The 13,585-nt window shown below is 33.5% G+C and overlaps 1 pseudogene; it reads left to right on the top strand.

The window, feature by feature from the left end:
* The first annotated feature begins 10,032 nt into the window (after positions 1-10,032).
* LOC106800236 (olfactory receptor 10AG1-like) lies at positions 10,033-10,995 on the top strand (annotated as a pseudogene).
* The last annotated feature ends 2,590 nt before the right edge of the window (positions 10,996-13,585 follow it).

Below are 13,585 nucleotides of genomic sequence, written 5' to 3' on the forward strand. Positions count from 1 at the left end.
TCAGATTTTGCAGTGGGCAGAAAAGGAACTCTAAGATCATCTTCCTGTCCCGGAACACTCAAGAGGTAAGAGGCAGGTTCATTTAGCATTTATGTTCAATAAAGTAATTCCAACTAGAAGGTACACCCCACACATGCTTATACTATGAAAGAGACATCAACCACAACTTATCTCTGACATCTTTCTAAATTACCCACATCCTCAATAATTTCTATTATTCTGCCGACCTCATTTAATCCATCATTCTTTTCCTTGCACACATGCATGTGTGTTTCATACACATGAGTGTGTTGTGGTTACATTGCTCATCTTTATTATGTACTTTTCTGATTGCTATAGCTAGATTATAGTCTTCTTTTGATATTCTATACATCTTTCTGCACAATGCATAGTATATTTGCCCCTCAAAATGTGATTTACTAACTTCTTAAATAAATTACAAGTAAGTCAAATTGATTGCTTCTTTCCAACCAACCAATTAAGCAGAGGTTACTACCCAAAATGCAGATCTCCCCTCCTTATCCATTCTGGTGTAGATCAAGAATGACTTCTGTGTGTGTATTTGTGTGTGTATGTGTGTATGTATGTAGGAATTATACTCTTTTCATTCACTCTTGCAAAAGTATCAAATTACTTCATTGTTTTCACTATGTTCTAGATAACTTCCATATTATGTGTTAACCAATTTGAAAGCTGATAGAGACTAACTCACTGCAAAGAAGAGACACACCTATAACCACATTCTAAAGTGTTAAGTGTGAGCAAAAGTCAAGATTTCAGCAACAAAATGTAGACACAAATGGGGCAGGAGCAACAGTCCATGAAAAACTTGGGTGTCCTGAGGGTTTTCTGTGAAAACGTTTTCTGAGAAAAAGAAAGTTAAATAACAATTTCTTTTGAAATTTACAGTATTCTAGACTACATATTAAAGTACTAAATATATTTAAATCTTGCATCATTATTATACAATTCTCCCAATTAAAATTTGATTGTAGGGAATGTAAAAACGCTATAACTGAGTCTCCAAGATGGTCAAAAACTAGTGGCTGACAGACGACATTACTAAGATATGATTTCATGCGTACAAGACTACTCAACTATTCCTTTTTTCACTACACCATCCTACACACGTTTGACCATGTTTTGTTCATCTATTTAATTCAGTGTAGAGTCTAATACTTGGACAATGATTAAAACTGTTTGTTGACTGAATCACCACACCTTTCTAGGCTAGCATGCATCCTGCACTCACATTTGATGAGCTAACCATTGTCTTCAGAAACTGCCATCCTCTTTATTCTCCTCATTGTCTCTGCTCTTTATGTACATTCTTCTCTCATTCTCCAATCCTCTCTCTAAATTACTCCTTACTGTTCAAGCAGGGTAGTATATTTGAGAAGTAAACTGAAACTAAGGTGACAAAAAATATTAGCAAGAACAACGGAATTTGCAATCAAGAATATAGTGTTCTACATCTAATGAAATCTTTTTTGTTGGCCTCAACTTTTTATTTGTCAAAGGGAGTGACAATGTCATGAATATTAAATGGAATTGCCAATGTAAAACTATTTGTAACGTAAGAAATATTATAATCATTCAAATTCTACCCAAATTGTACTTATCTTCTAAACACAAGCTCACCTGTAAAAGCTTCCTCAAGTCTTGCAGCATAGCTACTGATTTCTCTGACTTCTGGAAATGTTCAGATGCTTCTATTTATGCAACTTAGTAAGAAATACATTATATAATTAGCTAAATGTAGCCACTTTCGTTTCTGTTCAAATACTTTATGTTTATTGTTCTGATCTTCCCACTGAATAATGATTTTCTTTGGTGTGAAGATTGTGATATCTATTACACCATCTATCATCAGAATGTAATAGTGCTTATATTCAGAGCAAGTTTGTTAAATCAAGTTGAAGATAGGAAATAAAATCAGAAATTGATGAATGCAATTTAGAAAGCTTTTTCTTTTAGGAGAAATCTCTAAAGATAAAAATAAAAACATACAATATCTCTACAACATTTTTCAGATTCGTTTATCATAGACCTTGACATATAACAAAAAAGGAATCCCATTGGTACTAGTAAAAACCATTTCAGTAAAGTCAATTCACTTTCTTCTTCCTTAGTTATGAATAATTAAATTTTTTATGAGATAATGACTTCCAGATTTAATACATGCAAACTACTGAAATACATGCTTAGCCCATGGTAATTACTTAATTAATGTTAGCACTTAAGATGATGATAATGATGATTATGATGATGAAGATGTCAGTAATCTTTGGGATATTGGCCTGTTGTATTACAAAGTACTTAGTATTTCCTCATTTGATGTTATAGTAATGAGCGTCAGAAGAGTAAAAAAACTATTCGAATCAGAGTTTTGAAATTAAAGAGTAAAAACAACAAAGGATTTATTTTTAAATTTTCTGTAAATGAGTGTTCTTTGCTGAGGCTTAAAAAATACAGATATATGTAAAACTAGATTTGGTATTGGAAAAAAATAATTCACGCTTACCTGTTTGGATTGATGTTAAATATAATGTTTACCTTTATTGATTGAGTTAAAAGACAGAGAGGAAATGAGAAAAAAATATTTTTGAGACATAATTTACTTTTATTTGAAACAGAGCTTAACTATCTTCTAAAACACGCTCTATGGTCATAACAGGCAACGCTCTTTAAGTAGGAAATAGTCTTCACCCTCGGGATCAGCTTCTTTCCCACGTCACTTTCTAATTGAAGTAAACCTTTCTGCCTGCCCCTCAAGGAGTTCGGTACAACAATCACAGTGTATCTGGCCATACTCCTTCTTCTCTAAACTCTCTACCTCTCTTACTTTGCCTGTGATTATCAAGAAATATAAGCATTATAAAATCATAAATTTGTAATGACATATAAGTTATGATATAAACTAAGATGTCCTTGTAAAGATGCAAGTGTACAGGGTCTTAAATTAACAATAAGTTAATTTCTTTGTTATTAAAAAATCAGAAGCAAAAAGTCTAGGGCAGTGGGGCAGTTATGTGATCTTCAACATGAATCTTCCATCTCCACGTCCACATTAGCCAGGTAGGCCGCATCGTCTCCTACACTCAGACAGGAGAAAGGGGGTGAAGGGGAGCACTAACTTATTCCTTTTCAGATGGACAAACTAGCAACAGCATGCAGAATTTCCAGGCATCATCCCTCATATCAGATTTAGTCACAAGATCACCCCAAAATGGAAGAGAAACTGGAAAACATTTCTAGCTGCACCCCCATGTGACCGGCTAAGACTCCCTGTGTCTATCGTTAACTGCCTTCATTTGTCGAAACCTAAAATTCCAAGTAGTTACTGCATTGAGTTCTCAGCCAAGGATGTCCTCAGGTTAACTGTGGCTCCTCTTAGTGTAGTGATTATAAAACAATGGAATAAGTTTCTATGACACCCCCTACAAACAAACACACATAGACACACATTCACAACATATGATGGATGAGAATATTACATCTAACTAAAGAAAGCAGGAATAGATTTATATTTGTATAAAGATTAATGAATAGAGAGATGGAAAAACAGATTTTAGAAACATCATGGTTCCTGCATTGATTGCTGTCACTATTCAAGGGCTATATATGTATTGATCAATTTTGAGTTATACCATTTTGTGATTTATTTTATTTTAATTCTAGCCACTAAAATACACGTGTAGCATAATCTCATTTTGGTTTTAGCTTGTGTTTTTAATAATGGCTAATGATGGTGAGCATCTTTCATGTGATTATTTGACTTCTGTATATCCCCTTTAATAAAATCTCTCCTCAAGTTTTACTACATTTGTTAACTAGGTTGTTTCTTCTCTTACTATTGCGCTTTGGGAGTTCTTTATATATTCTATATACATTTCCTTTTTTGGATACATGATGCACAAATATTTCTCCAATGATTGAACAGTGGAGATTGAACAATGTCCATCTCAGAGCAAAATATTTTAATTTTGATGAAGTCCAATTTATAAATATTTTCTTTTATGGATTGTGTTTTTGGTAACATGTTTAAGATCTCTTGCTTAATCCTAGGTCAACAAGATTTTCTCTTATGTTTTCTTCTAATAATTCTATAGTTTAAACATTCTACCTTTAAATCTATGATCCATTGTGAGTTAATTTTTTTATAAGGCATGAATTTTAGGTTTAAGCATTTGCACCTTTGTCAAAAATCAATTGCCCAGACTTTCAGAGAGTAACTCAAATTCATAAAAATCAAAAGAGAGCATTGGTAAAAGTAATTACATAGATAATTATAAAATTTAGCACAAAATATATTTTTCTATTTTCTCTTTTAAAAATTTTAAAGACAAATATTTAAAATAGTAGTTTATAAACAATAGTTCAAAAACTGTATTTTTGTATGCATCATGACTGATCCTAAAGAATAAAAAATGATTATAAAGGATGGCATGAAAAATTTATACCAACCTATTAGACAGCTTAGACAAATGAACACATTTCTAGAAAGACATAACACTCCAAATGATACACACATAAAATAAAATATAATATCTACACAGATCTATAACAATGAAAGCATTGGATTGGTAATTTAAAAATCTCCACACACAAAAAAGCCAAGGACCAGATGGCTTCACTGATGAATTCTACCAAATATTAAAAAAATAAATAAACAATACCGATTCACAAACTCTTTCAAAAAAATGGAAAAAGAGGTAACAAATTTCAAATCATTTTATGAGGAAAGTCTAATCTACTACCAAAATGGGTAAAAACCTAGCAAGAATAGAAAACTACAAACTAACGTTCCTCATGAATATAAAGAAAAGTTCCACAGTGAAATATTACAAACCAAATCCAACACATATAAGAAAGGATTATTCGCAATACAAGTGGAATTTATCCCAGGACTGCACATCTACTTCAACATCTAGAAATCAAGGTAACCCACCATTTTAATGGACAAAAAGTGCACGATTATGTCAACAATGCAGAAAAAGCATTTGACCAAATGCACTACTTATTCATGATAAAAATTTTCAACAAATTAGGAAAGGAGAGAATCTTTGAAACTCATAAAAGCCAGCTATGAATAATCCATATCTAACATCATGTTTAATGGTGGAAAACAGAATGATCTATACCTAAATCAGGAATAAGACAAGGAAGTCCACAATAACCTTACATTTAACACTGTACGAGAGGTTTGGGGCTGTGCGACAAGGTCAGAAAAAGAGAGAAAAGACATCTAGATTAGAAAAGAAGACGAAAAACTACGTATTTTCAGATGACATGATCTTTTATAATTATATATAATATGTTTTATATTATACAGTAAATATATAAAAATATAAAATATAAATAAATATAAACGTAAATATAAGTATATTATATAATAATTGTAGATATTAAAAACCCTCCCATATCTCAATTATAAATCAACAATTGACCCAAGTAAAATGGGACAATTTGAATAGATGTTTCTCCAAAGAAGATATACAAATAGACAATAAGTACATAGAAAATTCTTAATCTTATTAGCCATTAGGGAATTGCAAATCAAAATCACCAGGTGATACCAATTCATGCCCAATAGAAAAATTATAACCAAAAAGACAGATAATATCAAGCATTGATGAGTATGCAAATTAATTAGAACTATCATATATTCCTTGTCTGGATGTAAAAGGAAGCCACTTTGGAAAAAGTTTGGTCATTTCTTAAAACGTTAAACGTAGATGTATCTAGTGATCTTGCAATGCCACACCTAGGTATATACCCAAAAGAAACAAAAACATATGTCCACATAAAAACTTGAACACGAATATTTATAGCAGTACTATTATAGTAGCCCAAATCTACAAACACCTCAAATGCCTGTCAACTGATGAATAGACATGCAAAATGTTATATATGCATATGCTACAATATGGATAAACCTTAAACATAACGTTGTGATAAAAAGTTACAAAAAAATCACATATTTTATAATTACCTTTACGTGAAAAGTCCAAAATAGGCAAATCTATATAGACAAAAGTAGATGAGTGCTTACTAGGGCTGGGAGGAAGAGAGGACAAGATGAGGAGTGATGAAGGTTGCATAATTCCATGAATGTACTAAAATTATTAAACGGTAAATTTTAAATGTGTGCTATTTTTTGGTAAGGGAATTATATCTCAGTAAAGCCATTAAAATGAGTTGTAACAAATGTAATTATTGATGAATAATACAAAATGAAATTAAATATGCAATTCCATTTACAATGGCATAAATGAATAAAATGCTTAGGAGTAAATTTTAGAAAAGAAGTGCAATACTTATACCTTGACAACTACAAAATATTGCTGAAGAAATTTTTTAAAGTTTAAATAAATGGAGATAAATCTCATGTTCATGGATTGGGATACTTAATATCATTATGATGGTAATTGTCCCCATGTGACCTTTAAATTTTATACAATCTCAATCCAAATCTCAGCTGGTATTTTGCAAAAATGATGAGCTGATTGTAACATCCATATGTAAATCTAACAAAATGAGTCTTAAAAAAGAACAAAGTTGGGGGCCGGCCCCGTGGCATAGCAGTTAAGTGTGCGCAACCAATGCTGGCGGCCCCGGGGTTCAGATCCCGGGTGCCCACCAATGCACCTCTTGTCAGGCCATGCTGTGGCGACGTCCCATATAAAGTGGAGGAACATAGGCACAGATGTTAGCCCAGGGCCAGTCTTCCTCAGCAAAAAGATGAGGATTGGCAGGGATATTAGCTCAGGGCTGATCTTCCTCACCAAAAAAAAAAAAAAAAGAACAAAGTTGGATGATCAAATTTCCTGATTCAAAATTTACTACAAAGATACAGTAATTAAGAAAGTATAATATTGATAAATCAATAACATAAATTAATGCAACCAAATTGCAAGTCCAGGGGAAAAAAAACATGTTTATGTGAATTTATTTTCAACAAAGTTGCCAAGGAAATTCAGTGGGGAAAAAGATGCCTATTTCAACAAGTGATGCTGTAGTAACAGGTTATATATATGCAAAGATAAATTTTTACCTTAATCTCACACAATATACAAACTCTCAGGGAGAACCTATCTTGAGGCAGAATTTCTTCTTTCTCAGGGAAATCTCAGTTATGTCATTAGCAGATAAAACAGAGAAATTTTCCAGTGTCCTTGACAAAAAAATCCCACCACAGCAAAAAAATCCTCAATTACAAGGACAAAAGAATCAAGTCTCTGTTTACCTTTCACTTTGAAGGACTTCTGAGAAAGAAGGTTGTGAGTTGTGTTAATTTTAGGGTAGTGATATGACATTTCTTTGCCCTCCTCTGTGTATAATGAAGGCATACGTAGAAGCAATCAAATTATACTTGTAATACAAATCTTATCTCCAGTGTTAGGCATGGATTTAAAACACTGGAAACCATATTTTACTAATCATTAAGGTGAATGTTTCGTTATGAAAATACTTAGATGTCTTAGATTGTGGCTTTTCCATCCTTCCCTCCTTTCCTCCCTCCTTCCTCTTTCTTTCTTCCTTAATTCCTTCTATGTTTCTTTCCTTCCTTCTTTCTTCCTCTCTTCCCCTCTCTCTTTCTCTCTTTCCTTCTGTTGCTTGAATTTCATCCCGTTTCCTTCTGTTACTTAAGTGTCACATGAGAAAATAAAATGTACACAGCCTTATGGTAGATGTGGATAATACCACCACCTCCGTGTTGCATAGCATCATAATTTAGATGGATAATTTTGGGAAATTAAATGTAAAATCATTTAATAAAGTAGAAACTGTCAATCAGAGTCTGAAATATATAGTGGAATTAGAATAGGGTTTGTAGCCAGAGAGTGTTGGGTCTGTGGATTGATTCTCTGTAACTTAGTTCTCTCAAATTTTCTGGGTTATTAAAAAGTTTAAGATTAATTTATTAACACAGCACAATGTCTAATCAATATACAACATCTTTAAATATAATAATAAATCTCTTTATGATTGGCGTTACTGGAATAAACTGAAAAATTTCCAAATTCATAGAGAAAATGCTGAATATTGCTATATTAGGGAGTTTGTGATACTATAATATTTAAGGAGGCAATTAGAAATTGGGTAGAAATTGCTTAATGATTCTACTTCCTACATTTCCAAAGGCTTTATCATGCAATAGCTCATTTGATATTCACAACGTACGTGGAAAATATTTAAAATATTCATCATTACTTGTTTTCTCAGCACTTGCCTCAAATTCCGTTTGAACAAATTTGTGACTTAGTTATAGATTATTAGTTTCTAATTTGTTTTCCAATTACTTGTTAATTTTACTTTGTTCTCTTTTCTTTTTCCAAAACACTCCCCTGTTAGAATATTGGAGCAGAATGAAGACAGGACCTCAGTGTGAGGGGGTAGAAAGAGGTGAATACAAGACACAGTAATGAGAATAGCATATCCCACATCAACCATTGCTGAAGTGTCTGGTACATGCTGGTTAATAATGGAAATTGTTATCCATTCATAAATCAGATGCTTATTGAGTGATTTGCATGCATTAGATACCCAGAAAGAATATAGTATACACACATTATTTTCTAGAGTCCCCTGGTATTACCTGTTGTGGTAAAAGTAACTTGGATTTTGAGTTGCACAAGCCTGAATTCAAATCTCAATAATACCATTTGTTTGCTGTGATCTTGGTTGATTTATATAAGATTTTTAAGTTGAAGTTTACTTATAAGCACAATGGTGACAGAAATGCCTCACAGCACCATTGTGAGGATTACCTAAGACAGTATCTGCACGCACACCTGATGCCTGGTGAACCACTGCAGGTGCTCTTTAGCTTCCCCCTTTCACCACCTGCACTGACAGTGTGCAAGCTGATTTCAAACAGTCTCTCCCGTCTTCCTGCGTGTGAGCCTATCTTCAAGAGGCTACCTGCTTAAAATACCATCCTCAGATACTGGATTAAGTGCTTGTCCTTCATTCAGCACCATAGCAATGATACCATCGAGACCACTAGTGTGAATAACTTTGAATTATACAAGCACTCTGTGCATCAAACTCTTGTGGAGTTCAACCTTGTGCTGTTGGTATCACAGAAAGATTTGTAAGATGTACTTTAGGAGTTTATTTGAGAGAGTGAAAGTGTACTGGGAGACAATAGAGCTCAGGAAACACTTGGATGGTCTAGGAGAACCTCAGAAAGTAACTGGGACTTACGTGCAACTTACAGAATACTGTAGTAAAAAAGGATGGAAATAGGCAAAATGAACAAATGATCAGAGTTGGATGGACAGCTTTTTGCTTGGACCAGAAAACCCTTCTAGATTTCTCTTCCTTTATCTTAGGTCTTCAATGAAAAGCATGGCTATTAATCTTAGGAATTAACACTCAAATATAAAACCAGTGTTTGAGATTTGATAAATATCTTTTTCTCCTTTGATAGACAGTTCTTTATGACTTGTTTCAGTTGAAATAAATTGACTATAACAACCATTAGAATAAAAAAAATCACAGAGATCACCCAAGAAAATCACTTTCTCCAGCTTATTTTTTGTGTATAACTACACAATGTCTCAAAAAATATTCCAGACAGCTTAAATGAAAATGTGAATAAATACAATTATTTTAAAAGAAATGAGATGAGAAAGAATTCAGCGAAAAGGCCGTTCCAAACAAAATTGTCAAATTACCTGCTAAAATTAATATTTTTATTTTTGATTTATTTTTACTAACATAATTCCAATTAGACTGATATTCCTATCATTGAAGCTGAATAACAAAACACAGTATTACATATCTCACCATCAGTAACAAGAAAATATAGCCATCTCTCAGCATACCTAATTCCTAATAAGAGTGTTTTCTGATGGATAACTTTGAGAGAAAGAACAAACATTTTTTTTACTACAATTCAACATCAAATTCAGATATTTTTATAGGACTGATTCTTAGTGACTGCGATTTTTTAAAGCACAACATACATAATTATATTTGAGCAAACTGCAACTCAGGCAGATAATGTGACTTTACATATTGAATTCCTTATATTCACAAATGTTACCCAGAGACCAAATAGCAGAAGGCAATTTATGCTTAGTCATGGCATGTGTTCTCCTGGGATTTTCTGATCTTCCAAACCTTAGGGGTTCCTATCTGGAATTTTCTTTCTCATCTATATAATCATCTTAACAGGAAATAGTCTTATAATAATTACGAGAGTAGACTCTGTTGTCCAGACACCCACGTATATTTTTCTTGCAAATTTTTCTTCACTGAAATCTGTTATTTTTCTGTCACTCTCCCCAGGGTTCTGGGGAACCTTTGGACTCAGGTTAGATGCATTTGTTTGCTGTGTTGTGCCACTCAAATGTGCTTCTTCCTTGTCCTGGGAGCCACAGAGGCATTTCTTCTGGCAGTGATGGCCTATGACTGCTACCTGTCCGTTTGTAACCCTCTGCACTATCCTCTTGTCATGAACCACAAGATGTGCATCCAGTTGGCTGTTGGTGCCTGGTTCAGTGGAATTCCCGTCCAGATAGGGCAAACATGTCAGGTGTTCTTGCTGCCTTCCTGTGGTTCTAACCGAATCAACCACTTCTTCTGTGCCATCCCCCCATTGATCAAACTGGCCTGCGGGGCACCTCACTTAATGAGAAGTGTGTCTATGCAGTTGCTGTATTATTTGCCGTGATTCCCTTTCTACTGCTACTTGACTCTTATGTCAAAATCATTTCCACCATCCTAAAGCTGTCCTCAGCCACAGATGGGTCCAAAGCCTTCTGCACCTGTCCTTCCCATCTCATAGCAGGGGTTTTATTCTTTGACTCTGTTACTATCATCTATTTAAGGCCCACATCAAATCATTCGACGTGAACTGACAAAATGCTCTTTCTTTTCTACACTATTGTGACTCCAACATTTAACCCCAGGATATGCAGTCTAAGGAACAAGGATGTGATTGCAGCATTGAAAAAATTACTACTCAAGAGAACAATGTGAGATCTTAGGGCTACTCTTTAATACATTTGTCTCATAGTGATCAAAGAAATATAATTAAATTTCACTCTACCCATTTTTACTGACAGTGTAATCATTCACAATTATGTAATCATTTACAAATATTATGCCTTTTAGGTTCCCGGCCTGAAGTTACTTGTGACTGCATCTTTTTTTGTGTGTGTGTGAGGAAGATCAGCCCTGAGCGAACATCTGATGCCAATCCTCTTCTTTTTTTTTTTTTCTGAGGAAGACTGGCCCTGAGCTAACATCTCTGCCCATCTTCCTCTACTTTATATGGGACTCTGCCACAGCATGGCTCGACAAGCGATGCGTGGGTGCGCACCTGGGATCCCAACCAGCGAACCCCTGGCTGACGCAGTGGAGCACGCACACTTAACCACTTGTGCCACCGGGCCGGCCCCCGTGACTGCATCTTTAACAAGCAGATTAATCAATTTTCAAATGCTCTATTCTTTAGGATAAATCTTTTTCACAACATATTATACATTTACCCATCTTTACAATGTTCAGATAATCTAAACTGTTAGAATTGTGTTTAAAGATTTACAGAAGAAATCTTTTACAATTTGTCAATTTGTCAAATATTTACAATTTGTCAAATATTTACAAATATTATGCTGGTATTGCCATTTATATTCATGACACATTCATTTTTTCATGGTAGGCTTACACTACATATGTGTTGAGGGAGTAAACACAAAACTAAATTGTAAATCATATGTTTCATTATGAAACAGAATTTAAAAACAAAATGAAAACCTTGCACCCACTTTCTCAGTATGAATTAAGAAAATGTTTCCGTGTGTATCCAGAGGGAGCTGAACATCTGGATCTTTCCTTCCCAGCTCTTCCCAGAGTGTACGGCAATTGACAATCAAACGTCTGACCTGGCTCTGTCATCCTGCTTTAAATATATTTCATCAATGTGCTTCATACCAGTTCTTGCAATGCGCTTCCAACTTCTCAGAATCCTTTGCTATAGCTTACTTGATTTATCAAATTTGCAATGAAAAAAGCATCTATGACTTTTCTCCTACTTAATTTAAAAGAACACATTTGAAACTTACAAGGGGAAAAAGAAAAGCTAAAACAAAGCTTCACACATAATTACTCAATATCACAGTGACTAATATATACACATTGAAGATGCCTAACACCACCTGCCAACAAGTTATATTTAAATTAGTATAACCATAACTAATCTTGTCCATTTTATCTTTCTCTTATTTATATGAAATTTATCAGAGAGCACAGATAAAATCAAGAACTAATCAATCATACATATCTTAGGCAAAAAAGACCTGTGAGATTTAACAAAATTGCACTTAACACCCACTCTTCTGTTTTGAATGTGCAACTCAGAGGATACTCAGTCTATTTCTAAAATTTTTGTTACTACTTGTTGACTGTATTTATCTATTATATCACTTTACAGCTTTGATTATCTTTGTAGATATTTGCCCCTTCAGATTAGTTTCTCTTTATAAGGGCTTGTATTTTAATTGTAACGTTTGGTTTATAAGTTTTAATTTTCATTTCAATGGCTTACATTTTAACCTTCCAGCAGTTAGCATGATATCCTATATCACCTTTGTTTTTGTATGTATGTATGAGTGTAAATATCTTAACCTACCTCATGTATTTTCTTGCATGTATCAAGTATTAAATACATTTTCCATGGTGATAAGGATGGTATTGAAGATTACAATATTTGTGGGAGTGCTATTTTTCTGCTCTTACATAAGCACATGACATGGTATAATGAAATTAGTTCAGAAATCAAGACAACTGATTTTTATTTCTAATTTGCTCTGAATTGTGCATTCTTGAGTAACTCAACTGTTCTTTGTATCAATTACTGTGTCTATAAAATGGTAATAGTGCCTAATATCACTGTCTCACAGAACATATAATTATGATCTTGGATCCAAGGAGTTCTGTTGGAAAATTCAAGAATGTTAGAGAAGCAGGCATCTGATGAAATCTAGTTTTCCAGAAAATGAAGGCTACACATTTAAACATGGAAATTATTTTAACGTTAACTACATGCCAATGTAAATCCTACTATAAGAGCTTCAAAATTTCCCTGCTTTTTTAAACCTTTGGGCAGAGTTTTTTCTGCTTTGGATTCTCAAGATATGCATGAAAAAATATTTGGGCTTCTGGGACTCCAGGGCCTGTTGTTGTTTGTAGACATGGAACATCATTTAGCTATATATCAGCCCTCCATGGATCACGTTATTTTCTTCTATTTATCATCTCTTCTTGCTGCTAGTCAATTGATTTTCAAAGTATCAGCCTCTACAAATATTTTCTAATTAATTAACTAATTTTATTTTATTTAATATGTTTCCAATTATCATTCTTTATACTGAAAGAAGCAGATGGTTTGTTAAATTAGTTATCTTATTTTACTTATAATTCTAAATGTGACCTCATTTAAAAGAGAAAAGGGCAAACATTTTCTGAAGTTTCTTTCTTTTATTTGATTTAGGATATTAAACAGTTTTCTAATGTTTATATGTACTTTCAATATGGAAACCAAATGTATAGGGCTGCCTATTGATAA

The sequence above is a fragment of the Ceratotherium simum genome, chromosome 34 (assembly GCF_057802395.1).
Source record: "Ceratotherium simum simum isolate JZ-2026a chromosome 34, ASM5780239v1, whole genome shotgun sequence".
NCBI lineage: Eukaryota > Metazoa > Chordata > Mammalia > Perissodactyla > Rhinocerotidae > Ceratotherium > Ceratotherium simum.